The sequence below is a fragment of the Neoarius graeffei genome, chromosome 21 (genome assembly GCF_027579695.1).
Source record: "Neoarius graeffei isolate fNeoGra1 chromosome 21, fNeoGra1.pri, whole genome shotgun sequence".
Lineage (NCBI taxonomy): Eukaryota > Metazoa > Chordata > Actinopteri > Siluriformes > Ariidae > Neoarius > Neoarius graeffei.
The window spans coordinates 20,108,067-20,113,869 of record NC_083589.1 but is presented as its reverse complement, the minus strand read 5'-3'; positions in this window follow the sequence as shown (position 1 = coordinate 20,113,869).

Genomic DNA, 5,803 nt, shown 5'->3' with positions numbered 1-5,803 from the left:
AGTAACACTAACTGCTCCATCATCACATTGTCGCAAGTGCCTATGACAGCTACAGATAATATAAATAATCAAAAAGTGGAAGAATTGATCATTTTTAAAATTAGTTACGCATTAACTCTGTCAGCATTTTTTTGCTGCCATGCCTGCTCACATTTTTTTTCTTTAAAGTCGGCATATGAGTCATTAATATTTCTTGCTCCACTGGGGACCAGTCGGAGGCGCGAACCTCTTTTTTTCGCCACTTGTCTGACTAATCACGTTCTCTCCGTTCCATTGATGAGGACTTTTTACAACCCCGATTCCAAAAAAGTTGGGACAAAGTCTCATCTCATCTCATCTCATTATCTCTAGCCGCTTTATCCTTCTACAGGGTCGCAGGCAAGCTGGAGCCTATCCCAGCTGACTACAGGCGAAAGGCGAGGTACACCCTGGACAAGTCGCCAGGTCATCGCAGGGCTGACACATAGACACAGACAACCATTCACACTCACATTCACACCTACGGTCAATTTAGAGTCACCGGTTGACCTAACCTGCATGTCTTTGGACTGTGGGGGAAACCGGAGCACCCGGAGGAAACCCACGCGGACACGGGGAGAACATGCAAACTCCACACAGAAAGGCCCTCGCCGGCCCCGGGGCTCGAACCCAGGACCTTCTTGCTGTGAGGCGACAGCGCTAACCACTACACCACCGTGCCGCCCGGGACAAAGTACAAATTGTAAATAAAAATGGAATGCAACAATGTGGAAGTTTCAAAATTCCATATTTTATTCAGAATAGAACATAGATGATATATCAAATGTTTAAACTGAGAAAATGTATCATTTAAAGAGAAAAATTAGGTGATTTTAAATTTCATGACAACAATACATCTCAAAAAAGTTGGGACAAAGCCATGTTTACCACTGTGAGGCATCCCCTTTTCTCTTTACAACAGTCTGTAAACGTCTGGGGACTGAGGAGACAAGTTGCTCAAGTTTAGGAATAGGAATGTTAACCCATTCTTGTCTAATGTAGGATTCTAGTTGCTCAGGATTCTAGTTGCTTTTTTGTCGTATCTTCCGTTTTATGATGTGCCAAATGTTTTCTATGGGTGAAAGATCTGGACTGCAGGCTGCCCAGTTCAGTACCTGGACCCTTCTTCTATGCAGCCATGATGCTGTAATTGATGCAGTATGTGGTTTGGCATTGTCATGTTGGAAAATGCAAGGTCTTCCTTGAAAGAGACGTCGTCTGGATGGGAGCATATGTTGCTCTAGAACCTGGATATACCTTTCAGCATTGATGGTGTCTTTCCAGATGTGTAAGCTGCCCATGCCACACGCACTAGTGCAACCCCATACCATCAGAGATGCAGGCTTCTGAACTGAGCGCTGATAACAACTTGGGTCATCCTTCTTCTCTTTAGACCAAATGACACGGCATCCCTGGTTTCCATAAAGAACTTCAAATTTTGATTCATCTGACCACAGAACAGTTTTCCACTTTGCCACAGTCCATTTTAAATGAGCTTTGGCCTAGAGAAGACGTCTGTGCTTCCGGATCATGTTTAGATACGGCTTCTTCTTTGAACTATAGAGTTTTAGCTGGCAATGGCGGATGGCACGGTGAATTGTGTTCACAGATAATGTTCTCTGGAAATATTCCTGAGCCCATTTTGTGATTTCCAATACAGAAGCATGCCTGTATGTGATGCAGTGCCGTCTAAGATCACGGGTACCCAGTATGGTTTTCCGGCCTTGACCCTTATGCACAGAGATTCTTCCAGATTCTGGGAATTAGGGGGATTGGTGATCCTCTTCCCATCTTTACTTCTGAGAGCCGCTGCCACTCCAAGATGCTCTTTTTATACCCAGTCATGTTAATGACCTATTGCCAATTGACCTAATGAGTTGCAATTTGGTCCTCCAGCTGTTCCTTTTTTGTACCTTTAACTTTTCCAGCCTCTTACTGCCCCTGTCCCAACTTTTTTGAGATGTGTTGCTGTCATGAAATTTCAAATGAGCCAATATTTGGCATGAAATTTCAAAATGTCTCACTTTCGACATTTGATATGTTGTCTATGTTCTATTGTGAATACAATATCAGTTTTTGAGATTTATAAATTATTGCATTCCGTTTTTATTTACAATTTGTACTTTGTCCCAACTTTTTTGGAATCGGGGTTGTATTTCCTCATGCATGCGCTTTATTCATTAATTGAACTCAGAGTTGCGTGAAGTAATTATCACATGTTCTGAAACCAGAAACTCTGAGTTCAGTAGCTCAGAATTAGTCAACCCAGTGATCAGGTTTAAACTCAGTTTGCTCAACCTGTTTTCTGAAACAGGGCCCATAGTTTGATGCAGTGTTTTGAAACATCTGCACTTCAGAAGCTCGACACAGTGTCGATCTGTCAGAATTGAGCCTCCCATTCCTTTTTTTTCCTTCCATACAAAAATTAGGCTACTTTGCACTGTGGATAATGTATTTGAGAAACCTGAAAACATAATACTGATGAATTGTCAGTAAAAGGATAGATTACAACGTCCACAAAAAGATCCGGTTCACGGAGTCAACTCCTTCCCAATGTAATGAATCATGTTTCCAAGAGTGAAACTATTTTTCAATCAGGCTCAAGTTCAGTTTTTGGGGTGGTTATTAAAAAAAACTGTTTAAGGCAGAAACTATCAGTATCACACAACAAGGACTGTTGACCAAAGGTGAGTAATTAAGAAGAATGTGTATATATTATATGTAAAGCTGGTGTGAAACCTTACCTGCAAAACAGATCTGTTTTCTATATACTGAAGTAAAGTTAGTAGTGGGTACTTTACACACACACACACACACACACACACACACATCATTAAGATAGTTCACCTGCTTGGTACAATAAAGACTGAAGGTCTTTGTCAGTCTGAGGTCAACAGTTTTGTATGAATGTTAACGTTAAAGCACTAAATGTTTTACAGTAGGTCAATTTTAAATCAATTTTTAATACAATTATCTTTGTATCCTTTATATATTGGTGTAAGTTTATACTGTAATATTTTAAACAGGGCTTTGAACCAGAATTTTTTTCCTATTGGTTCGTTCCGAACAGAAACGGAATTTTAACGTTTCCGGTTTTGGGTTCCACCATTAAATAGACGTTCCCGAACCGGTTAGAACAAAAAAATTTCGTTCCCGGAACGGTTAATTACATTCCCTGTCAGCTGTTTAACAAATGACTATAAAATTATGTCTCTGTCTCATCCAGCTTAAGCCAAATGTAGGCTAATTCTATTACAACCTTCATTAAATAAGACAAGAAATCATTCAAAACAATTATTATTTCAAATGTTGGCGATTTGGATTCTCAGTATGTCTTCCCATCTACACAAACAGAAAAAGTGCCAAAAATGAAAGAGAATTCGTTTAGCGCGTTACCAAAGGCTAGTCAGGCCCTATATGCCGCTTTTCCACTACAAACGCGGCTGAGTCGGGCTGAGCCATGCCGTGCTGAGTCGGGCTGAGTGGGGCTGTTGGAGTTGCATTTTGACTACAACCGCGCTGAACCGTGCTGGCTGGAAGTGGGTGGACACATTGGGTGGAGTTAGCGAAAGTGGGTGGACATCAGGTGATGTCGTTAAGCAGCGCAAACAGTGACATCAGTGAGCTTTTAAGCGGTAGTCTCACGACCCGAATAGTAAACAATAAACATGGAGGACATGGAGTCGTTAGTGTTGCTGGTCTTGGTGCTGTGGCTTGTTGTCACCGACAACGCGGACAGATACTGGCAAGAGCGTATAGATGAGGCGAGGCGCATAAGGCTTCAGAAATTCTCGTAATTCGTAATTCTTCTCCTTCCGGGTTTGCGGTGTTTACAGATCCCAGCGCGCTCGCGGGGCGTGTGTGGGCATGTGAGGACACTCCTCCTCACCAATCAGTGCACAGGGGAGTGTCTGCTCACGCCCCCAGCCTCACTCGGCTCGCTTTGGCTCGCTTCAGCCCCACTCCAAAACGGTGCGAGTTTTAGGGGCTAAGCAGGGCTGAAGCGAGCTGAGTCGTGCTGGTTTTTGGTAGTCGAAACGCGAGCCGTGTCAGGCTGAAGTGAGCTGAAGCGAGCTGAAGTGAGCTGAAAAAGGGTAGTGGAAAAGGGCCAATAGAGGGCTACCGCATGACGTCACCGCGCTGCGAGATTTTGTTAGGCGCCATATTGGAAGACCAAGTACACATCTATGCAAGTACATACTACAGCTGAAATGTAGCCAGGGCCGGTTCTGCCCTAATCTGGACCCGGGTGCAACATCGCGCAACCCCCCCCCCAAAAAAAAAAACAGTCTAAATCAGGACAACCATCACATAACTATAACTATAAACATTTTATATAAACTATTTTAACTAAATGGGCTATAATAAATAAGCCTGCAGGCAGCCACGGCGGGCTGCCTCAGAAAAGTAACCATTTGTCCTACCTTAAAACTCGTTTTGCATTTTCTGCCTCCTTTTTTGTATTTTCAACCCTCCGTTTATTTTCTTTCCTTTTCTGAAAACCCGATTTGTGTCCAGACATTTTGTTCTGCTACCAACGAACTAACTCGTCAGGTCTCGTCTCTCGAGTCCGCGATGATTCCCGTGGGAAGGGCAACAACTGATACATTTTTACAAACAGCCAATAGGGAGGTTGCATCGTTCAGGCTCTTCTTTGCTCAGAGACACTCAGTAATGCAATTACTCACTAGTAGTCCACCTTCCCGCTCTCTCCATTCAGTCAGCGAACATCACACAGGAAGTGAACCCCAGCGGGTCATAGAAACTTGCGCAGGAGAAGAATGACTATTTGTAGGCTACAGAAACTTTGAGGAACGAAATAAAAACCGGTATTAACCGGTTACCATTATTTTTAATAAGCGTTTCTGTTCCGGAACATAAAAAATAATAAAGTTTCTGGTTTCGTTTCTGTTCCATGTGAAATAGAAAAAGTTCCCGGTTTTCGTTTTCGTTCCTTGAACCGGTTCAAAGCCCTGATTTTAAACAATATTGTACAATAATATAAGACCCCCACATGTAGCTTTAATGTGTGTTTGTGTTCAAGTTTCTACATTTCCTATAAGTAATCTGAAACAATCCTGGACATGAAGCTTTTGATTATTTTCAACAATCTGCATCTTTCCAGATGATTTTTTTTCCCGTCTATCAATGACAGGGTGAGAAAAAAATGGATCTGAAGCATGAGTTAATTTCACAAATTATCAACAGGTTTCACAAGGACCAAAGCACATGATATGTGGCAGTTTGTCCTTCAACCACAAGTTGAAATTAAGCTGCTTAGTTTTGTAGCTGTGGAGCATTATGATGGCCTACGTATATGCCACCTGCCAAGAAAAATAATGGACATGTCTTCTGCTTCTGTTATTATTTACATAGGTGTTTGTAGGCCCTGTATGTACTGGTGATTTTGTGTAATTAGATCACATTGTAATGGAGCTTCAAAGTAGGAAACGCGATGGAAAGGAAACAAGGCAAAGGAACTGGGAAGTGGCTATAAGCTACTTTTCAGTGGAGCGAACCAGCAGGGAAGGAATGGTGTGGGGATTGTGATATCAAAGTATCTCAAAGATAGCATAGTCAGTGTTAGCAGAAGGAGTGATAGGGTGATGAGCATCAGACTTAGTCTCAAGGAGATTGTGAACATCCTGCGTGCATATGCACCCCAAATTGGCTGTGAGGAAGAAGAGAAAGAAGCCTTTTGGGAGCAGATGGATCTGGAAACTAGGATGATGCCAGAGGGGAGGTTGATCCTGGGGGCCTACCTGAATGGACATGTGGGTAGAGG